Raw genomic sequence first — 25,139 nt, 5'->3', positions numbered from 1 at the left:
CCTTGAAATAAATAGCAAACATTCCCATCGTTGGGTCCTTTTTACTCTGGTTTATTATTAACGAGAAACAGTCCCCCCTTCTCTCTTTCTTTCCACCACGCTTTCAGAAACTGTGTACATATCATTTTCGCATAAAATAAGAACAGAAGTTATAAGATGATTATTATTTTTTTCATACTTCTTAGCTAACTTGTACCCTTAGCAATAATAGCGAAAGCTGGGCTAGTTGGTGGTTCATACCTGGGATGTAAAAACAGCGCAAAAGCACCGTTGTGGTGGCCTAGTGGCTAACGTACTCGGCTGCCGACCCGCAGGTTGCGGGATCGAATCCCGGCTGCGGCGGCTGCATTTCCGATGGAGGCAGAAATGTTGTAGGCCCGTGTGCTCAGATTTGGGTGCACATTAAAGAACCCCAGGTGGTCGAAATTTCCGGAGCCCTCCACTACGGCGTCTCTCATAATCAAATGGTGGTTTTGGGACGTTACACCCCACAAATGAATCAATCATCAATCAAAAACAGCGCAAAACATATAGACGAGGAAAGTGGAAGCGCGGTGTCGTCTCTTCCTCTGTCCTTGTCTTTATGTTTTGCGCTGTTTTTACATCCCAAGTTTGTGCCATAGGTTGTGGTTTGAGACTAATTATTATGGACGGCAAATGTACAGTTCACCATCTTCATATTTATAAAACTATCATCGTAATCATCATCACTTGTCTCACCGGGTGTTCCGTCTTTGGCTCAGGTATACGGGCTGCGTTCGAATGCAAACGTTGAACCATCGTACCGGAACTTCTCTCGTGAAACTAAAAAAATCTTTCTGGAAAGCCCCAGCCCTATGCAAAGAAGTCTGCTGCATGAGCGACATGGCGAAGCCGTCATTTAAGGAACCAACATCATTCAACTGTTGGCCTAGCCCACCAACCCGCCCGCCATGGAAGTGGGGTGGTTGTGGTGTGCGGCTGCTGACCCGCGGGTCAGACGATCGAATGCTGCAAGCGGCGACCGCGCTTTTTATAAAGGCAAAATGTTTGAGACCCGTGTACTAAACAATTTAGGTGCCCGTTCAAGAACCCCGGGTGGTTATAACTTCTTGATCTCTCCACTACGGCATCTCTCATAATTATGCGGTGGTTTTGGGACTTTAACCCCAGTAATTATAAGTGCATGAATAAACAACCACAAGAATTTTGCGGACAAATGTGTACCGCAATAATAAATCTCTCTGACATTGTGCCCTTGTTTTACAGCGCCAGTAATAATTACAATATCGGAGTTTCACGTGCCAAAACCAAGACATGACTATGAGATATGGAGGAGAGCTCCTGAGAATTTGACCATCCGCATGGTGTTCTTTAACATGCTCAGGTATCCCACAATACACGAATCTGTTGCATTGCGCCTATCACGTTGCGACTGATGCGGTAGGAGTCGAACCCGTGACCTACGCAGACAAAGAGAGTCACCACTTCGCCACAGTGGCAAGGCTGATTACCGCGGCAAGGCTGATTCTCCCCGTTGTTTCCGGCTGGTTATATTTCCCAGAAACAACGCCATTTTTTGTTTTTTTGTGTGTGTGGTGATGGTGTGTGTTTTCAGAAAAAAAGCGTGAGCTGAACTTCCCTTCCAGATGCAAAGCTCTCTAGGGCCGACCCTTATTATCCGCGTCCGTAGTGCTCCACAATACCGTTACCGAAAGTGAACTCCTGCGCAGCGAAAAACGTAAACGTCTGAGTAAAAAAAAAACTTTATGTGTGCATCAATCAAGTATATGACAGCCCAATACGTGACCATTCATGCCGTCTGTCCGTCTGTTTATCTGTCCCTCTGCCCACCTGTCTGCCCATTCGTCCATACGTCCGTCCACAAGTTCATCCACGTATCCGTGTGTCCATGCGTCCGTCCGTCAATCTATCCGTTGTTTATACCAGTCCGTGGCTTCAACGTAGACATTATGGACCTTAGGACCTCGCTTCGCCCACTCGTCATCACTGACGTCGAGCAAATGCGTGGATTGTTTCAGTTTGTCCACTGTTGAAAATTCGGGCTTGTACAAATGCATTGCAGCAGAATCCTTACTCTGAATAACTTTATCAAGGTGGCGAAGGCGTTTCATGTAGCTAATTCCACAAAGTATTATTTAATAACAGCACTCAATTGTTATATGTTATTATTTCCGCAGACAGATCGGGTTTTTTTAACAAAACAGTTTAGAGCAGCGTACATATCACACTTAATCCATAGGGCCATGTGCACCACATTGTAGTGGCGTTTACAATATTAGCGCTAACAGCAGGCAAGCTATGCCGACGCTACGGCTACGTTCTATCACGCCCTGAGGTGCCTGCCATCTGCATTCGTAAATGCCATCTGCATTTACGGTTATCTGACAGTGAGTGGGCTTGCATTCTTGACAACTGTCTTGCATACAAGTTTGTGTACTGGACACTTCCTCGAGTTCACTCCGCTGAGCTTACACCTAGAGTTCACTCCCTGACCTGGTGGTGCAGCTATTCTTTGCGTGTCCTGGGGGAATGTTGACTCGCCCACATAATCATTTCCATATTAGACCTTGATCTGATAATAATTTTATATTCAGTAAAAAAAAACTAAAAGTTCATCAAGTTATATTTGTTTTTTTACTTTAAGTCACTGGTTAAAACTATCTGTAATTGAGTACCTGATATTAGTTCGCTCCATTTGTTTTCAAATATGGCATGCAAGACCCTGCGTTTCTTTTAGATTATTCTTGTCATATTGCCTTTTGTCCGTCTATTTTTATCATCACCCTACCTGTTTTTGTTTTCACTTTGCTCGTTGACTTAGCTGTCTACCCTATTTATGTATGCTCATGTTTATGTATTCATAGCGCAGAAACCTCTTTTTGGCATTCAGAAGTATGGTCCAGAGTTTGAGTTGAAACACAATTTGTAGTAAACTTGATAGGAATATATATATATTGTGGTTACACTGGGACGCGTTTGAATGTGGTCCTCGTGTGTTCGAACATAGCTTTACAAGTACTCTACCCTAACCGGAACTCGTGCGTCTGTATAACACAGATAATACTTGTTTTCTTCGTTAGCATTTGGTTCTAAGAATATGCAAGAAGCTTTCTGTAATATCATGGTTCAAGATAAGTATTCGGAACAAAAAGTAAGCACGCACTTTTATATCCACCCTACTACAGCGTAGGGAACTTGATTGATTATCCAGGTAAAGAAATGGTAAACTTAGTCTGGCTCAGCGCAAATAGTACGTTTAGTTAGTAGATAGTTATCAGATTCGTGTAGTAAGTAAGTACGCTACATGCATATGCTCGTTGAATAAACTATCTGCCCCTTTGTATTGCTTCTCAAACAGGATGTGCAGGGGTTGTTTGCGTTTACCGCTATACCCACGTAATGATCTCAAGAGTGTTTGCTTTTAACGTTGCAAAAAAAAAACGCCCTTAGAGCACTCCCATGAACCTGCATCATTTGCCAAATCAGGTACACGGGTTCAGTTCGAGCGGTTAGTTATGTTCTAACTGATAGCCAGCCCCAAACCTTCCGAAAGTTTGTAAAATGTATTTGTTCACTTGAAACCATGGAGATTTCAACAGAAAATGGTAAGACTATATTTATATATATATATATATATATATATATATATATATATATATATATATATATATATATATATATATATATATATATATATATATATATATATATATATATATATATATATATATATATATATATATATATATATATATATTGCTTTCAGCATTCTAAAGAGTTCGGCTTGCGCAATGATGGACTCTCAAGCAGTGTGTCCTTGTAACTGCTTGAAAGCCGTGTCTACACCACGCAGGAATAGTGCCCAGCGCTACACAACTAGCGTATGTGTAGATCATTGTGGGTGTAGATGGGTGATAGTGTCACAGAATAGGTGACCTGAGGAGGGGGTGAAGTACGTTGAGCGCCTTTCCATGCTCTACTCGCACAGTCTCAACGCACGTGCCACGACTCCTGCCGCACCCAAGCGGGGGTGACTGAGTGAATCGGCGACGCTCTTTCAGCCTCCGCTTAGGTGCAGCAGGGGTCCCAGCACGTGCGGGAAACACGTGGAAATCCCCTGAAAGCATCGTCACAACACACACACATATATATATATATATATATATATATATATATATATATATATATATATATATATATATATATATATATATATATATATATATATATATATATATATATTTGGGACATGACGGCGATGGGAAAATGAGCAGTGTGCCCTTCTAACTGCTGTCTCAGTAAAAACTCACAGCGAAGTGAACGATGATGAGTGGGGCGAACCGTCCATCAGTCCGTCCACACTTCCATCTGTTCATTCGTTCTTGCTTCAGTCCGTGCGTCCCTCTGTGCACTCGTCCCTACGTTCGTCCATGCGTACGTCTGTCTGTTCGTCCGCCTGGCGTCTGTGCGTCTGTGCGTCAATCCGTGAGTCCGTGTGTCTGTCCCTGTGTCCGTCCGTGTGTCAAACAGACACACAAACAGACAGACGGCAGATGGACGCGGCCAGCGGTGATCCCTGGTTTTCCCATAAATCCCTTAGAAGGTTCGCCCCACTCATCGTCATTGACTCTGTAGATATGCCATGAGGTGGTTACTCAATACCTGCATACATATAGGTGACGACCAACCCACACCCTAAAGGGCCACTCACCAGGCTCCATACCGAATTTTAGTTAGACAGTGGAAGTTGTTGGGTGTCTGATGAGGAACATTTTGACACAAAAAGTTTTTGAATGAGTTCATCACGAGCGAAAAAAAAACTGTTTTTTTTTTGAAGCGGCGCGAAACAAGGAAGGGAGGAGGTGAGCTCGAAACCTTTGCCACTCCTTCACGTAGCCTTCGCAAGCCAAATTTCTTCCTCACCCTCTCAGACATCTGACCAAGAGGTCACGTGCGCATGACGTGCCGAAACAAGTCCGACCCCCGAGCACGCAAGCGGCGTTGCTTTATTGACCAGCGTTATTTTGTGGTCTTCTGCCTATTTCTGCGGGATGGTTTGGAAACGCTGGCTTAAACGCGGTAGAATAGATGAGCACAATGAGTGCGCGAACGCGTAGGAATGTTCTATGGCGGTCGTATGCTCGATGCGCTGACCACGATGCGCTGACCATTAGCCCCAGATACGGGGCTAATGTGTCAGCAAAACGCTGACACATTAGCCCCGTATCTCGTTGTAATTCACAGAAGAAAATAGAAAAAAGACGCTTACATTCTCTTATTGCGTTTCAATATTTATCTAGAGCTTTGTTATACTCTTCAAGGAACAATTCATATAAACTACGCGTGCCATGTTAACTCAATTTTGCCATGTCACGTGCCACTGTTTGCAACGTCAGAGCAGAGTCGTCTACGTAGAGGACCAACGTCACTGCATTTCCGTGTACGCAGGGCCATTCATACGCGCACGTCATTGCCTCATTCTCTGGGCGCGAGCGGGCAGGAGGGAGGAGCAGCGTTCATCTTGAAATTTGACCCGTTTCCTTGGCGTGTAGCGTTGCAAATTTTGGCATACGTGATAACGAACGCTTTGTCAACGCATTGCGCTTGGCAGCTCAAAATTTTCAAACCTGGTGAGTGGGCCTTTAAGGAGCTTCGTCCTTAAAATCACGTGATAACGTTACCAAATGACGCCATACTGACGTCAGATATTAACAAAACTAGTGACGCCATTATGTCATCATGTGACTTGGCATCACAAGATGGTTTCATCACAAGACATCGTGCCTAGTTCATGGATGTGGGCCATCATGGAACCACGTTACGCGCAGAAAGGTATCAGAGGTTGGCAGGGCAAGATTAGATATGTAATAGACTGAGAAGAAAATGACTTCCGTGTTCCAGTCGCCTTGGGTGAGTGCATAAGGGTCCTTGACATTTCTTTAACTCTGGAGTCAAAACACGTGCCACTAAATTCACCAACTAAATTAGACGCCGACTGTTTAACATTAAGGTGCGTGTGTTTGCCGCGTCAGCGCGTACGCATAGGCGGCCGTTGGAACTGCAGCTGCCGTGCGTTCAGCGGCGCACTATAAACAGCACTGGGAGAGCTGCTAGCCCTGTTTGTCTGTTATGAGCCGTGTGCGACTCGGTGACAGCGGTGACCCGGTTCCCTCGTTGCGTCATGTGTGAGACCCCTGCGCGACTCCCACCCGTTAATTACAAGGCCTGGTGAAGCCCGCACAGTGGGCAACGCTGTATTCGACTCTTCGCTGGGCTCAGCATTCGTAATTGCTTTCCTGAGACTGCTGCAGTGAGGAGAATGCGAAAATGACCTAGTAACAACTGTTCCTGTAGGGCTTCCTATTTTCCGTCGTTGTTTTTGTGTCACTGAGATTGAGAGAGAATGAATGCTCAAAATTCTGGAAAAAAACTTGGTAGATCCCACGTACAGTGGGAATCGATGATATGCGAAGCATGAATGAGGAATGTTGATATGTGACTTTAAATCAGCACAACGTTACGAAATGGAGGTAAATGATGGCGTACATCACTTCCGTGTCATTATTATCATGCTTGGATGTTTCGTGTACTTTCCTCATCTATTCATGTCACGTGATACCAAATTTAGTATGTGTGGAGCTAGCGAAACGGCCGCGAGCATGCTATGAGCATGGTATGTTGTCATTTTCTTACATGACACGCGTGTCCGAATTATATTATTTGCACCAGTCATACATATCGTCATCCATTGACGTCACGTAACACCAAATCTGTATATGTGAAGCTAGCAAAACGGCTGCCAGCACATCTTAAAGGGCCCAATATACTCCAATGTAGTGTTGACGCGCGCGCACGCTATGCACAGTGAAACTACGTTAGCAAAACGCCAGCACTTTATAGTCTGACGCCAGGCGCGACAAGTGTCCGTTGGCAGGCCCGACGGCAACCGGCGCGAAACGCGACATGCTGCATGTCATGATGCCATAGAATAACATTACTCTATGCCAACGCATTACCCAGGCAGCACTGTGTCTCCCTCTTTTCGTGACGAAGGGACGTCGGACACGCTGAAACGCGCATGCATCGGAGCAACGTATAGCGCGGCGCACGCCTGCGAGTATATGGCAGGGCCGGCGCCTGGCGTGGGCAGGCCGGCGTGACGCGACAAAATGATCGCCGGCGAGCAGCACACCACGTCATGCCAAAATGTATTGGCACCTTGACTGTGGCATGTAGTCATGTTCTCACATGACGCGCATCTCACGATTATGATGTTTGCACCAGTCACATACCTTCCCCAATAATTGGCGTTGCGTAATACCGAGTTTGGTACATGTGAAGCTAGCGAAACGGCCATGAGCGCATCATGAGCGTAGCGTGTAGTCGTGTTGTTACATGACACACATGTCACGTTTATCATGTTTGCACTAGTATCATACCTTCGTTATCCATTCACGTCCCGTAATGCCTAATTTGGTATAAGTGAAGCTAGCGAAACGGCCGCCAGTGCATCATGAGCGTGGCATGTAGTCATGTTGTTACGTGACACACATCTCATGATTATAGTGTTTGCACTAGTCACATACCTTCGTCATCCGTTCACGTACTGCAATACTAAATTTGGTATATGTGACACTAGCGAAATGACCGCGAGTGCATCATGAGCATGGCGTGTAGTCATGTTGTTACATGACTCGCATGTCATGTTTTTGTGACGCTAGCGAAATGACCGCGAGTGCATCATGAGCATGGCATGTAGTCATGTTGTTACATGACACGCATGTCATGATTTTCTTGTTAGGGTCTGTCGCTGGTGTTCCCCATGAAATTATGTAATACCATACCAGTTTTGCAACATGCCATGTGAATGAAACCACCGCAAGAGCTGCAGGGCCATACTCTTCATATTATGACATTTATGACATACATCTCATGATTTTCATGTTTGACTAGTCAAATATGTTCTTCATAGAGTCATGGTAAATGTAATACCAAGTCTAGTATCGATACTATTATCGAAACGGCCAGGAGAGCTAAAAGTCGTAGGCGGCTAAGATAGATAGATAGATAGATAGATAGATATATAGATAGATAGATAGATAGATAGATAGATAGATAGATAGATAGATAGATAGATAGATAGATAGATAGATAGATAGATAGATAGATAGATAGATAGATAGATAGATAGATAGATAGATAGATAGATAGATAGATAGATAGATACGCTCAATATTGCCGTAGTTCGCTAAGAAATACTTCGCATTTATTACAGTTAAAACACAAAAGCGCAAAAACACAAAAGCCCTGCTTCACGACACTTCTTGGGTGGACTAGCTGGTTGGTATCCAGCGCTGTGTCCTATCTGTTCACTGTCCCTTATTTTTCAATGATCTGCCATAATGGTCAACTCTTTTCTTATGTAATCATTCCGAGTCGGAATTCTCCACTGCAATAACCGGGTAAATCCTAACAGAACCTCCAAGAAATTTCAGCGTTTCTGGCTATTATAGTGATATATAATTTTTATTACAATGATGCAGTCAGGGGGACTTTATATGCGTTAGTATTATGTGCCGATGGGATGCGGCTGCCTGCGCAGTGCAAAATACATGAATTCAACGTATTTTCTCAGGCATATTTAAGGTAAAACAAAGCCCATTTTTGAACTTTCCCTCCTTAACCATTGAAACGTCATTATGTTTACACGCACTGATTATACATTTTTTTTGAAATTTCGCAAATAATGGTGCTCAAAAAGGGCGACCATAAAAAAAGTTGCATGTCCAATTAAACGAAGTTATCCCAAACAGCAGCCTCGACAGATTGCTTATGTCAAGTCAAAGTTAGCGAACTCGCACACACGCTGTCGCATGCGTATAGCCACAAGTAGGGATGCTGAAAGCATCAGCGCCAGCATCAACCCGAACCACACTGATACGTTTCCCGTGCACATACATTTTGTTCCCTCTTTCAATTTTTCTGCTTCATTTCGTACCTCTGTGACAGTAAAAGCAAATGAGCTTTCGGAACGCCAGCAGCACGCTAAACATCCCTTGTCGAAGCGTTCTTTGCACGCAAAACACACAAGAAGTTTCCCGAGTAGGTGCGTCAGCACTGCATGGTGAATTCTCCGTGGTCTGATTAACCCCACGCGTTTGCAATCGCCTCGGGCCACCAGTGGCAACGAAGAAACAGTCGGCCTCTTGACTCGAGATAGACAAGACCCGGCTTTCAGACTTCGCCGCACTTACTTCCACTACTGCCCGCGTCTCACTAAACGAATTCTGTTTCTTACTACGCTGCCCAATCCTGTTCCTACATTGCGCCTTCAAAGCGTTACCCGTCGCTGCTGACGGTGAAATCCGCTTGCCAGCCGAGCTCCGAGCTGTTCTATTGTGTGTGCGCCTGCAGTTTCTTCCAGCCCGGGGCTCGACGACCAGTGCTCGCTTAGCCGAATAGGCCGCAAATTGTTATACGGGCACCGTTTATTTACAGTTGCCGAGCGAGGAAATGCTGTCGTCAAGACGAGACTTGCACCGCCGGCAAGTTCGCAGAAAGAAAGGCGTGCTAATTAGTTGGTGTCAATGTGTCTACGTAGGCTCTTGTCTTCCTTCTATTGACGTTCCCATCACATTTTGCTGCATACGGCGCCCTACTCCGGCATGTTGTCATGCGACTAGGCCGAGAAATTTTTGCCACCGGGAACGCGGCTCGCGTTCGCTTTAAAGAAAGGAAGTAAGGAAAGACAATGAAAAGCAAAGTTCCGCCACGCCTAAACGAAAGTATCTGCAGAAGCAGCGGAAATTAGAGCTGCAGAGAGGAGCGAAAAGAAGGCAAGGAACGGCGAATCGGCGCCGTCCGAAAAGACAAGACGGTGGGCCGAGGGAGTAGCGGATCTCGGCACGCTCACCCAATTTGCGGTCCATTTAGTTGCCAGCGCAGCGGCGCACAAGACAAACCCTTCCGCGTAATTGAACAGGCTGGACACACACGGAGATCTAGCAGAAGGACACAAGACCACGCACAAGCAGTGGGCACGCGCTGCGTGGTCGCTCGACAGAGTCCACCGCGCGTGTCAAGTAAATACACTTACGGCATGCAGAAAAGAACCGCCGAAAATGACATAAATACACTAGGGGCAACGAAAGAGCAGCTTTTTTTTTCTGTGCCACAAACAAGACACGTAGCCAGCGGCCAAGGTCTCATTTGATGAGTACGTGCGAGTGGTCCGTTGTCGAAAAAGAAACTGTTCGATGCTGTTGGTACTTTTGTACCAGTCCCTTTTAGCTAGCCCAGTGAACAGGTCGCAAAAACTAGAAGCATAGGCATGGTTTCTTTACCAAATCAGCCGATCTATAACACGGATTTCTCAGATATAATTTCTTCAGTTCAATAGTGATTACTATTTACGCTGTTATGTATTACATATAAAATGCTGCGTTATGGTGCTTGCCACGACCACATGGCTCTATACAACTAGTGCATGTTCAGCACAATTAAATAAATAATCGCTCACTGGCAGGTAAGACTATGAGCAAGCACAGCTTATCCTCCTTGGTGATGGACCGTCATTTCATTCATGTATCACGCTGTCACATATAACTATTCTTTCTGTTACAAAGTATAAACTATGTGCCCATAATGCGTTAACTTATTAGCTATAGCAAACGTGTGCCTAATAACCAAGTTCGGTGCTATTAGGTGGAAGTACAGTTATAGAAGAAAATTCGCTTATGAGACCTAATTGCTTTATAGTTAACGTTTTCACCAGGTGCCCGGTTCTAACTCCAGGCGACGAGAACTCAAAATAGTCGCCAGTCACGTAACGTGACTAATACCTTAACTTCGCAATCGCTAACTACGTAACGATCACCACTGCGACTGAAAAATGCAGATGGGGCAGCATTTTGCGCAATGCAAGCCACTTCGGGCTTCTAAAATCAGGTCGCCAGAAAATGCCTATTACTGTCAGCTGAATTGTAGAGGCACCGGAGGCGTACATTTTCGAGGCATTTTTCTCTGCTGCTGTTCCTCGTTTGACCGGAATTCGGCCTGTGTTGGTAATAACCTAAGAGAACGTGCATTCTGCGCTGATTCGTGGCGACTCTTTCCAGTTGCCCACACTATCTTCCGTGTTGTGCACAACACGCGCGTGCATGCACACGCACACACAAACACACACATACACACAAAAACGCACACGGACACAAACGCACACGCACAAACACACGCATACACACAAACATGCACCCACAAACACACACGCGCGCGCCCGCGCACGAAAAGAAATAGTACAACACGGCCAATTCTTTCTTGTTTGAGCTCATCGAGGTGGCTCGACACATGAGACTGCGGTCGTACCCAATCTAGTTTTGCCGCTCTTGTCGCAAACATTCGTCGTCTCTGACTCGTAAATGAAGACAAACTTCTTCCAATTTCGCCTGCTCGTACTGCCGCCCGCGTGGTTGTTGCGACCGCAGAACATGCTGTTCAAATAGGCGCCTGGCGACCACGTCTGAAATTTCTCTGCGTCCAAACGTATATCCATGTTTGTTTCTATTAAATAGAAACTTTCTATTCCCTTGCTTCTGTAATATCCTGAACCCTCTATCCAATGTAAACAGCAAAGAATTGGGCCACGTTTTCGATGTAATAAGGAAGAAGATAAACGCAACAGGTAAGTGCTCTTAAAATACCGCCATGACGAATAATCTTGATTGGAGCCGACATATGTAAAGAACGTAGTGGGATAATCAGGGTTAACAGTGGAAGTGCCTCAGACTGGCTGGCCGAAGTTTAGATAGGATGACTTATCTTTTTCAGAGGCGCAATGTCAATCTTGGCGTGTTAGATTTAAAAAGGTTAGTGGAGACGTCATCCGCAGTTGGTGGCGCGTATACCTGCTGGTAATCGCTGTTTGAAAAGCAAAAAAAAATAAACTAATGCAGAGGAGTGCTGTCCTCGCTTCCCTGCAAGTGAGGTGGTAGTGATTCAAAATTGCATCGGAGAATGGAAACAAAAGAACAAAAAAAACGCAAAGTTGGAGCAGTGTGTTGAAAAAGTGGTGGCAGCGTCCGACGCGAAGAAACGAAATATCTCAAAACTTCGGAGCCGGCAGACGGTCGTAACGTATGGCTGCCGCAAAAGGTTGCCGTACGATGGCGGCGACGTCTCTTCCAGTACACCTATGAATGGGACGCACCGCAAGAAAGCAGTTACAAACAAGGGGAGAAGCAGGTGGCGTACGTTTTAACGCTAAGATGTCGAAAGTAAGCGATACCGGATGGGGTTCGAAGAGCACGTGTTTAATGGGGAAGGTCATTGTCAAAAATATGCTTTCAGTATCCCTGTAGGTAGCACGCTCAGTGCAATTGATTAAATAATATGGCGGCATGTTGGCTGACGAAAAGAGAAATCGATTATGCAAAGAAATGAGCAACGAGGATAGGTATACACACACACACAAAGGGGAGGGGGGAGAACAGGCAGAAATGGGGGAGGGGGGCGTAGTCGGGACGTTACTGCAAAGAGACGGAGAAAAAAGAAGAAAATAGAGAGAGGAAAGACGCAGAAGACTTTCTGGGTTGGCAATGTCCTTAACGATGCGTAGTAGGAGTGGCTTTTAAAAGAGAGGAAAGAGGAAACATAGCAGTGGTTTAACCGTTCTAAAAAACGAAAACTTCGTAGTTGTATATAAACACATTCATGTCTCTAATTAAAATTGAGAAATTGAAAGACAATATTAGTAGTACGCTATGCGGGCTAGGAGCGCTTCAATGTTGTACCGTTTATGTCTATTTGAAGGTTGAATGTATTTTCTCTCCGTAACTATTGCCACAAATATGCTATGGCTTTCAATGATTTTAAATTGCCACGTTCTACATTGATTTCTGATGAGTGAAGGGACTTCAATTTGTGTATTAGGTATGATTCCATGTATTTTCGCTCTTGTGGTGACCGGAAATTAGTTTGCAGAACGTCAAGCTTTGCTTGGTCAATATTGTGGTACTGTTCAATGAAGTGGCCGGCCACTGCTTTTGGTAAATTGTGTTTTGTGTCTGCTTGGTGGCCATTCAGTCTTACGTGAACCGGCTGCCCAGTTTCGCCTATATATTGTTTTCTACAGATGGCACACTCAAGACAGTAGATTAGGTTGTTTGAAGTGCAGGTGAACCTAGATGTCATCTTATGAACGTAATCAGATGTTGTGATTTTTACGCTGGTGCTTTTTACGCTTTACGCTGTATGTGTTTGCAGGTGGAGCATCTGGGCCAGCCACGGGGATCAGACGTTGTCCCACTCTTTGTTTTAGTGTTTGCGTGAACAAGCAAGTCTTTAAGGTTAGTGTTGCGTCTGTAGGCCACTTTAGGTGCTTCGGGAATGATTTTTTTAACTTTCTGGTTGTTGGTTAGAATTGAATAGTATGTTGTGAAGATGTTGTTTTTGTTAGAGAGTGCATTAGAAAACTTTGTAGTGAGAAGAGGTGTAGGTGCACTTGTGCTTTTGGAGCGTGTTTGGAGCATGGCTGTGTAGCACTTTTGGAGCATGGAGTCACTTACCTTCGACATCTTGGTGTTCAAACGTATGCCGCCTATTTATTGATTGTATTTGTGGGGTTTAACGTCCCAAAACCACCATAAGATTATGAGGGACGCTGTAGTGGAGGGCTCCGGAAATTTTGACCACCGGGGGTTCTTTAACGTGCACCCAAATCTGAGCACACGGGCCCACAACATTTCCGCCTCCATCGGAAATGCAGCCGCCACAGCCGGGATTCAAACCCGCGACCTGCGGGTCAGCAGCCGAGTACCTTAGCCACTAGACCACCACGGCAGGGCAAACGTACGCCGCCTACTTCTCCCCCTTTTTGTAACTGCTTTCTTAGGGTGCGTCCCATTCATAGGTGTACGGGAAGAGACATCATCACTATCGTCATCCCTTTGTGGCAGCCGGACGTGACGACCGTCTGCCGGCTCTGAAGATTTAAGCTATTTTTTTCTTTTCTTCCCGTCGGACACGGCCACCATTTTTTCAGCGCACCACTCCAACTTTGATTTTTTTTTTCATTCTCCGAAAACAATTTTGAATGCCTACCACCTGACTTGGAGGGAAGCGAGGACAGCACTCCTCTGCTTTATAGTTTTTCTTTTCCTTTTCAGACTGCAATTATCAGCAGAGACACGCGCCACCACTAGGAGATGACGTCACCAACAACCCCTTTAAAACTAACACGCCAAAGATGACATTGCACCTTTCAAAAAAATAGGTCCTCCTATCAAAACGTCGGCTAGCCAGTCTGTGGCCCTTCCACTTAACCCTGATTATCCCACTACGTTATGACACAAGAAATCTCATTATTCAGTTTTCTTCTTAACAATTAAGTAATGAAAAAAATTGGGCGACGTTGTCTACAATACTACACACAAAATGAAAAGCATATTGACCACTGACTATTTGCTATTTATTTGCGTAATTCGTAACTATGTAAGTATATTCGCCCCCAATTCTATATAAGGCAAATAAGCTCTCACGAATCTCTCCAAATGAAAAATTCAAAATACAAAAGGCAGGACTGCGTTTCTACCACTTTTCAACAACATCAAAAAAGTAGTAGTTGACATGATTGATTGATATGTGGGGTTTACCGTCCCAAAACCACTGTATGATTATGAGAGACGCCGTAGTGGAGGGCTCCGGAAATTTAGACCACCTGGGGTTGTTTAACGTGCACCCAAATCTGAGCACACGGGCCTACAACATTTCCGCCTCCATCGGAAATGCAGCTGCCGCAACCGGGATTCGAACCCGCGCCCTGCGGGTCAGCAGCCGAGTACCTTAGCCACTAGACCACCGCGGCGGGGCGTAGTAGTTGACATTCATGATGCAAAGCGGCCTTGAAAAACACATCGGGTTGTAAAGCTGCGTCTTAGATTGTGCTTTTAGCACCATGTAAAGCCAGCAGATCCACAGAGCTGTTTTTACCGATCCACACTGGCATACACGCTTTTCTATACTCAGCAACAGCCACCAGGTGCCGCCCATAGCAGAGGAAACCAAGCCGCTGGTGTGCTATGCACATTGCACAATGAACGACGCTGCACTTAACAATGCAAACACACCTTTTCATAGATAAGGGAAGCATTGATTTATGCACAAATAGTTTGTTCCAGTCCCTGTTTTGTACGCGCTAATATTCGTTTAAGATGGTGCACGAAGTTTCAAAAGGGGTTGAAACGCACATGCAGCAGGATTATGTATATCTGCTTGTTCTTTAGAGCACACCTAACAGCAAACGATTATTCAATAGCACTAGTCGCTTCGCCTAACGTTACCATAAAATTGTATATTTCTGTAGCACGCTAGTCTCATGGCTGAAGGTTGAAGCATCGATCATTGGTGCTTCTGCTAATAAAAGCTGCACATCGATATGTCAGCACGCGCATAGATTATTCAAGCCGAAGCAACGTGCTTTAGTGTTTTAATTGGTGCACAAAGAACTCTCGTTTGGTTGCCTCAGAGTAGAGGGCACTTTTTCGTCCGCTCTTTGCGGCAGCTTTTGGTTAGTTTCGATGCAGCCCCACTGTTTATACATTGCACGTGCTCAATCGAGATTAGGCGTGCTACTAGCAAGAAGGCAAATGTAGCCTTCTTTATATTGACCAACGAAAAACTCCGTGTTTTCTTAGGCAGGAACAGTCGTTGGCACACGTGCTGGCTTCAGAAGGTCGTCGATGGCCATTCTCACGAAGCGTAGCAGGAACATATATGGGAAGATTGGTCAAGTAAAAAGCGTGTCTGCTGTAAAAGCTCCTTTTTTCGAACTTGTTTAATCCGCACTTTTATTTTAAAGTTTACTCCAGCCAACTCGAATTCAAGAGGTATTTCATTTTTCTTTCTAACAGTGTTATGAAATATAGGCGAAGCGAAAGTTTGCACGCTCTTTGAAATTGTCTTCGGTTAAACGCAAGCAGGACTGCGCGCTTTTTTTTTCTTTGTTGCCAAACCATTGCGATTCAGTGTATTTAAGTGTGTGATACAAAACCAGCAAGGCACAAAATTTGAAGCCAGTCAAAGTTGGCAATTCGGTCAGAAGGTTATTCATCATCCATGTATACTGCATGGCAGAAAACACGTCTGTTTATCCCCGTCTACTTGTCGTCCGAGTTCTGTATCGCGCAGTTTAGATTGAGCATCAAGCACGTTTTCATTTCTCATTGGCCAGCGGATTTCACTAAATGTCCCGCGTCGTGATTCGGGCCGATAATATTTTATGGAAATCTCGAGCTTCGGCTCTTTTTGGGAATACGGTTCTTGAACTCAAGGTGAAATATGTCAGAACTGTATATCACTTCACTTAACTGGTCTTATAGTCTCACTTTTCTAACGTTAGATAACGTGAAACGCAAATAAAAGACAACAAGTTTAACAAAGGTGCACTTGGTTCGCTACCCTACATTTCGCAAAGAAAGATGGGAAAGGAAAAGCAAGAGCGAAAGCAAAGATGCATCAAGTGATACACACACACACCTATATCCGTGTGTTCACGCACAAAACCAGAAGTGTTGAAACTGCGAGATGTCACATCGTACAGTTCGACCTTGACTGTCTTATGAAGTAGAGTTCAATACACAATGCTAAGAAAGGCTTGCAGGCGTTGGTTCTATAATATCCAGGACTTGCAGTGCGCTTCGAGCTAGTGCGCTTGCCTCATCATGTTTGTCAAGGACCTCAACTCAGCTATGACACGTAGGTCTTCGTCATAGAGTCCGCCACTGGAATCTTGCACCGCCTATGTATGCGTGTGCTGTATTGGTGATGACGGCCACGGCACATAAGTCACAGTTTTTATAAAGTAGTAATAGATAAGGTTTACCCTCCCAATACCATAATATGATTATGAGAGACGCCGCAGAGGAGGGCTCCTGATGTTTAGACCATCTGGTGTAGTCTATGGTATTCCGCCTATCCATATGGAAGGTAGTGACCAGATACTGCACCAGGGGGGCCAATCCCTCTCCGGTGAGGCAGTACGTTACCAGCAGAGGTCACCGGTGAGACCGAACCCCGGCCTCTTTAATGCGAATCCATCATCATGCGGATAACGTTTTTGTTAAAATTGTGGTGGCAAATTGCGCAGCACCACGATTCGAACCATGGACTTCTTGCACGCGAGGCTAATATCTAACTACTACGCCATTCTTGCTGGAACAAATTTGGTGTCAGTGACATCATTGCAAAAATCAAGAATAAGAAATGGTTATGATATGGGCAGGGCACTTAGCAGGAAGCCAAGATAATCGCTGGTCATTAAGAATCGCAGACTGGATTCCAAAAGAAGCCAAGCGGGTGAAGGGGAGACAGAAAGTTAGGAGGGCAAATGAGAATAGGAAGTTTGTGGTTGTAAAGTGGCAGCAGCAAGCACAGGACCGAATTGACTGGTGGAACATGGGAGAGACCTTCGTCCTGCAGTGGGCATAGTAAGGCCGATGAAAAAAATATATATATTACGATTGCGGTATTGGGACGCCTTACTGACATTTTTTTCTGACACATTCACCAGAAACGGACTCAATGGAAAGCCGGCTTTCAGGCTCACTTTTTATATCGGCAGAAGCGAATTATCCCCTGACGTTGATCGGACACTTTCTTTGCATAGTTGCGAAGGTGCGATGATATCGCACCATACATGAAACTCTAGTATTTCTTCTTCACCAAACTGTGACCGCTGTGGTCGGCATTGACTAAACGTAAACTTAATGTTCAGACATGCGCCGGCTCACCCAGCAACGCATTTTATTGACTCGAGATTGAGCCTGCTACTTTAGAGTCAGCATCCGAGCATCATAATGGCTACACCCCTGCAGCGTAAGTACACTTTTATATAAGAATTTTGGGTTCACACCAATGGCAATGTAGAAATTGGGTCAATGCGAGCACAAAGCAAGCGACTGCGTTGCGGCGACTCTGTTTCAATGAGTGTCAAATTAATCTACATTTCTTTCTAGTATGATATATTTCGTCTTCGTTCTTCCAAGAAGGCCCCTGAAAAAATGAACGAAGGTTACCCAACCTCATGGTTTTTTTAATGACTGCACGAAGCAATTTATGAAGCCAGGAATATGTATTTCACTTTAGTGGGACAACAGTCGGCCTGTATAAACATAGTTATATATGTGTGTTTCGTCGTTCAGTTATGTCGAAGTGGCCACCGTTCAACGATAACGCTAATCACCATCTTTCCATGCATCACTATGCTTGTCCTATTATCTTGTAATAATATTGCGTTGCCATATTAGGGCAACAGCCATTACTTGATAATACATGTGGCACACCCACAAATAAAGCCCTTATGGCGGCACGCATGTCGTAATTAGCACGACAAGTTTATTCTTGTGTGTTCTGTTCTCGGAAGCAAGGCCAGGCACTGCATTTACTGATCCGAGCAGCAGGGTTCGCGGTTTAGACTTGTTATCGTGATGTTTAGTCTGTCCCAGTAAAAACCGATGTTCGTTTGTTGCTGATAGACCTAAAGGTTACTTTAAAAAATTTGACGCTTGTTTAGCCATCATCGTAACGCAGTTGTAAAAAATAAAATGTTAAGATTGCCTCGAGTTCGGTTGAAGCGGAGGCGAAAAAATTACGTCTTCCTTGCATAGATTTGACAACTCACTCATGAGTCGTCTCGCTCGGGCTCACATAGACACGGATGATTGATTGATTGATGTGTGGGGTTCAGTGTCCCAAAACCACCATATGATTACCACCATTGATATTTTCGTGAGCATGAGCCTAGGACACAGGAAGCGGGGACACAGAAAGAAAAAAACAGTACCAAGAACGTACTACCGACAATGCGTTGATTTATGCGGCAAAAAATATATACGCTTTGCCATAAGAGTAGGGGAAATATGATGCTAAAACAAGCCCGAGCCCTACTCTACAGCATACTCAACGGTGAATATATCTAATCTCTTAGTCTGTTAACGCATATATGAACGCATTGTTGGTATAGTCAGTGCTTGGTTTCGTTTATTTCTTTCACTGTGCCTGTTTTTTGCATTGTTTCTTTGTCTGTTCACATTGTTTCTACGCGTATTCATACAAGAAAGCTTATACAATTGATGTTAAGCACTCAATACTCTCTCTGGATTGTTCTTGTACCAACATTAAGGCAGTTCTACAACGTTAGTAGAAGTACCGCCAGAGGAGAAGTAGAGCAGCTTCAGTTTTCTTCTTCTACGAAAGTTTTGTTTGTTGCCGCTCATAGCAGAGATATTTCTTCCACCAGTAAGGGGGTAAGAACCACAAAAAAAGTACGAGAGAAAGAAAACCTGCAATGGTAGGAACCTGTACACCTTCACGCCTCAAACGCAATGTGCCTTGCGCTAAGACCAGCTCTGCACGCTAAATTACACTCAGCTCTTCAAGCCATTCACTGTCTTTTGCTATTACCACGACTGCACCGATGGCATTAGTCACTTCCAGTTTCCCGGGGCAGCAGAGCCGCGTGTTCGCTTATTTTTGTTTTTATCGTCTTTTTTTTTTGTCTGGTTTGGCCTGGTTGGGCGCTGCTCACTTCTCCATAGGTTACACCTGGTGATAATTCTGCGCAAGCCAGCTCACATACGCTCGATACATTCTGCTTTTCTTTCTTTATCGGCAGTCTGTCTCGGTTGTAGCCACTCGGCTTTCTCACAACAACAGCGAGAACTACATGATATCAAGGCTGTTCATCTTCCCGTGATGATGTAGCAGGCGCTGCTGCTTTTAGGAGCGAAGCTTCTTAGCGAGTGGGCTGAGCGTCCCGTCGTAATCGTAAATAGCCACCTCTTGTTAGTTCTCGAACCGGCCGTATAGGGCGGTACATTATGTATAAGAAAATGCATATACGCTGAAGAATGCAAATGGTACGATACTAGAGGACGTTACTTGTGGTTTGATAAGCAATAAAAATCCCAACTTATCCAGAAGTGAATGATGAGTGGGGCGAAGCGTCCGTCATTCCGTCCGTTCGTTCTTGCGTCCGTCTGTTCATTCGTGCATTCGTCCGTGCGTCCGTCTGTCCGTGTGGCCATACGTCTGTCCTCTCGTTCGTTCATCCGTGCGTCCATCTGTGAGTCCATGCGTCCATCCCTGCTTTCATCCATGCATCCATTTGTTCGTCCATGCGTCCGTCTATGCGTCCATCCGTTCATACGAACTTTCGTTCGTCAATCCGTGCGTCCGTCTATGCATTCATTCATTCATTCATTCATTTGTCCGTCCATCCTCTCGTGCGTCCACCCATGCGTCCATCCTTCCATGCGTCAGTCCCTGCGTTCGTTCATGCGTCCATCCGTCCGTCCATTCGTCCGTCCATCCGTCCGTCCACTCGTCCGTACATTCGTGTGTCCGTCCCTTCGTTCGTCAATGCGGTCATCCATTCATCCGTGCGTGCGTGAAACAGACAGACAGCGGACGGCCGTGGTCAGCGGATGATTCATGGTTCGCAAACAAAAATTATGATACGCGCAAGTTTTGGGAAGGGAAGTACAACCCAAGTGACGTTCTAAGCATTTACATGTTATAATATAGTGGGTTAATAAACTTAAACCAACTAGACCAACTAGGTAATAAAATAAAATATATTTCTTGCGAACATATAGAATATTTGTTCTTCATTAAAAGTTTGTCAGCTGGTTCTGACCTCGTGCAGCATTTGCAGCCTTCAGAAGGCGAAAGGGCGGTCGGCCTTCTTGCCTTACATCTTTACTGTCACTTTCATTATAAGCTTCCATCTGCCCATGACTGCTGCCTTTTCTTTTCATTGATTTCCTTCCATTATTGGCCCTAAAAGGCAAATTGATTGACTGCTCTTCGAATGAATCTTTCTTATTGAGTACTATTTAATTATGAAAAGCGTTATACGAAAGTATAGTAAATTATTGATAGTCCAGTAAAATGATGCACACGCCCTCATGTTCTTTAGGTCAATCATTTGCGTACCACTACACTAATATTTAGGGTATACCAGTCATACTACTCTTCTGTAGCATAATTTATCACTCGTTCTAGTTGTACTATTTTTATGTGACCCTTGTGAAGTCGGACAAGCATACCATATCTGTCAAACAATTTTCGATCATTGTATAATAATGGCTATGCTACGATTTATATTAGTAGCATAGTCCTTAACCTTAGCCGTGAAGGAACAACGCCGCAAGCTAAGTTCGACTGCTTGCACATATATCTGGTGGTGCGCACCAAGTAGCCAGAACAAGCGGACTTGTTCTCATCATCACCTGTCCTCTTATATGCATTTCTAGGCTCAGTCGATAAGAAGCCAATCTGTTTTTATCACTTAAAACTAGGAGTGGCATTTGCGAAATTTTGTTCATTTCTCATTGAAATGACCGACGACATTCTTCGCGATGCTTGTCGTTGCGAGGAAATGCTACCACACATTCTGTGTTACTATCCTTGATGTAATGTTCATAGACGGTGCCTAGCGTCATCTCTGGAGCACTTTGACAATAGCCCAATGCCTGCTGAAACCATCCTTAGGTTTCGTCGATAGACGACATCGCAGCTGAAGGCGACGAAAGCAATGAAGGCACTACTCAGGTTTTAAAAAAAAAACGGACTTGGACAAGTGCCTGTAACAGGGATATTGGTACCTTGCATGTCTTACTAACTGTGAATGACCATGTGTGCAGTCTTATGTGCTGTTTTCATCTGTTTTTTCTCTCGATTGTTTAATCTATCTCACCCTCTTCCCGTGTGTGGGGTAGGAAATCAGTTCCCCTGAACTGGTTAACCTCTCTGCCTTTCCTTCTCTGCTATTTCTCCTATCTATTACTGTTGGCATATTTACTGCAGGTATCATCCTTCCTTTTGATTTAAATTCATCTCCTAGAATTCTCAGTCACTCAAAAGTCCTATGATTCAAAGTCCTGTGATTCTCAGTCACTCAAAAGTCCTACAGAGAAGCTCTACGGTGCGTGTACAATGTCGCATGTATTTAGAGTTCTAATACATTTGTTCAGCTTCTCTACGGATATTTTAGCAGCAATATTGCCTCATCTAGAAATTTAAAAAAATATTCTCCGAAGCTTTCACTTGAGCAACCATACTATTATCACCATTCATTTCTAGCTCGCTAAGTTTGCTCTAATTGTACCTTATTGGTCCTGCAGATTTACAGTACGTCATCAATTGTTTTAGTGTGCGAGCGGGGCTTAAAACATTTCCTAATAGTTTTTCGTACTGCACGTTAGATGACGATTTTTTAACAGTCCATCGAGCGCGGTTATACATATAAATTATTGTTGTTCTACATTATTCACGTCATATACACTTTTGATAAAGCGTGTTCTGGCTTTTTTGGTCGAAGGTGCACGAAGGTGTACGCCTATATTTTTATCTTAAATCTCTTCATCTGACGCCGGAATGTGCTCTTTTTATGAAAATACCGCGTACAGGCGTGAGATGTAAGCAAAGCACAGTCACAGTAAGCACTGAACTGTTAGAAAAACAGTCAGGGCCCCCACCCTCAACAATTTAGGATGCTGGGTCATAATCCCAAGGTTCGAGAAATATATCTATTTCCATATACTCGCGGAAAAATTTTCCCACATGTGAAACGATAAGCTGACGGATTACGCCAATGTTCCTGAACGCAAGTTATTATCAGCATAATTTATGGCAAATGAGTTTGTATTTATTTTTTATTTTATTTATCTAGTTTCGTAATAATTACACTTCAGAATACAGGTGCTCAACATGAGATTGTGAAATGAAGGCTTAACTCAACACTAACAGAAAGTTATAAATATAATGATGAACGCAAACACCTAGCAGTGGTACAGATATTTCTAACTGAACACAGTTTATCTAAGTCTTTTCGACAGCATCAATTTATTACTATTTGTACAGAGGCTCTCTGCCCCAATAATGAAGTGCAGTCCACAATGTTCGCAGACACTACGAGGGTAAAGTAAGGTTTTCTAGTTGTTTACTGTTGTTGGTCATCGTTTTACTATAACGCTTGGAAAAAAACGCGTCTTATTTGAAATTGATTGTCTTACATTCACTACAAGTTTTACGCCAGCAGAATTACTTTAAATCAAGGAAAAGTAATTAAGGTCATTGAGTAAATATGCCTCAGTTTTACTTCACCGTAATTATTCGATAAATAGCACTGCTGGAGGAGAACGGGTGATACGTTGTGCTTTTTTTTTTAACCGTAAGTCTAATAAACGGTTCTTACAAAGTACTGTGCCGTGCCTAGGCCGAGAAAGCATAACAGCTAGTGTCCAATAGGCGCTGCTCGCGCTTACCACCAACAGCCTTCAATTCATAATATGTAGCCACATTTCGTGACCAGTCATAGCATACGAAACCTTCTCTACGTTGCCTTGCGCGAAATACTCTTACATTGCTTAGGGTCAGCATATAATTAAAAACGCACCACAATTTTTGTATTGCCTAATCATCATAACTTGCGTTTCGAAATACCGCATGGTATATGCCTTTGCCACATTCAAAGTCATGTTGCAGCCACACGAGTCCTTCTACAATTCTTGAGGGCAACATCACTGTGCGACGACCTGTTAAACCAGCACAGTGTGTGTGTGTGTGTGTGTGTGTGTGTGTGTGTGTGTGTGTGTGTGTGTGTGTGTGTGTGTGTGTGTGTGTGTGTGTGTGTGTGTGTGTGTGTGTGTGTGTGTGTGTGTGTGTGTGTGTGTGTGTGTGCTACGTGCAACGTGTGTCTACTCCCCTCTCTATCTTGTACTCCCGCTTTCCCTTCTCCCCATGTGTAGTGTAGCAAACTGGACTTGGTCCTCGCTATATTTTTGATATTCTTTCTTTCTATCTCGTGTAATGGTGGTGCACTCTCTACAGAAAAAAAATGCAGATCACGTTTACTAATTTTGAAAGGCGGCTTGCTAGGCATCTTCGCCACAAGCAACGTTACCTTGCAGTGGTGCACCCTCTACAGTAACAACTGTAGCACTTGTTCTATTTTCGGCAAATGAAAGCTTCTCTCATTTTCTTGCAGTGTCTTAGTGTCGCCTTGGCTGCCACAAATGCCTTAACATATTTGGTATTCCTACTCATACAATTAACTCGAGAACGTAGGTTGAGGGGGTGCAAATATAGTCGACAGCGAATATTTGCGGCTAACTAGACATATTTATTCGTATTTGCTTGCGCGTGCGTGGTACTATGCGTTGCGGTATTTACACCATTTTACAGTGTGTTGTGAATTGATTTTGTAATAAATACTAAATATGAGTAATAATATATTAAATGCGAAGCATTTTCTAGCGAACTTCTGCGACATTTAGCGTATCTATCAATCTATCTATCTATCTATCTATCTATCTATCTATCTATCTATCTATCTATCTATCTATCTATCTATCTATCTATCTGTCTGTCTCTGTCTGTCTGTCTGTCTGTCTGTCTATCTATCTATCTATCTATCTATCTATCTATCTATCTATCTATCTATCTATCTATCTATCTATCTATCTATCTATCTATCTATCTATCTATCTATCTATCTATCTATCTATCTATCTATCTATCTAGCTGCCTGCTACTGTTGGCTCTCCTGGCCGTTTCAATACTGGTGTCGGTACCAAAATAGGAATGAGATAACGTGACGGTATAAAGAGCGTAAGTGACTAGTCATAACATGAAAATCATGACATGTATGACATGAATGTTATCATTTACATTTCATGATCTTGCTGCGCTTGCGGTAGTTTCGTTCGCACGACATGTCGCAAAACTGGTATGGTATGAAATAATTATATGACGAACACAAGCGACAGGCCTTAACATGAAAATCATTACATGAGTGTCATGTAACAACATGACTACATACCACACTCACAATACGCTCGCAACCGTTTCACGAGCTTCGCATATACCAAATTTAGTATGACGGGACGTGAATGGATGACGAAGGTATGTCAGTGGTGGAAACAAGATAATCATGAGATGCGTGTCATGTAATAACATGACTACATGCCACAGTCACTGAAGGGGCCAATACACATTGACGTGACCCCTCGCGCCAACGTGCTGGCGTTCGTTCCATCGCTTGAAGAGGGTGATGCCACGCCAGGCAGCGATCATCCTGC

This window comes from Rhipicephalus microplus, unplaced genomic scaffold, assembly GCF_043290135.1.
Source record: "Rhipicephalus microplus isolate Deutch F79 unplaced genomic scaffold, USDA_Rmic scaffold_47, whole genome shotgun sequence".
NCBI classification, from domain to species: Eukaryota; Metazoa; Arthropoda; class Arachnida; order Ixodida; family Ixodidae; genus Rhipicephalus; species Rhipicephalus microplus.
Note: the sequence above shows the minus strand (reverse complement) of the source record.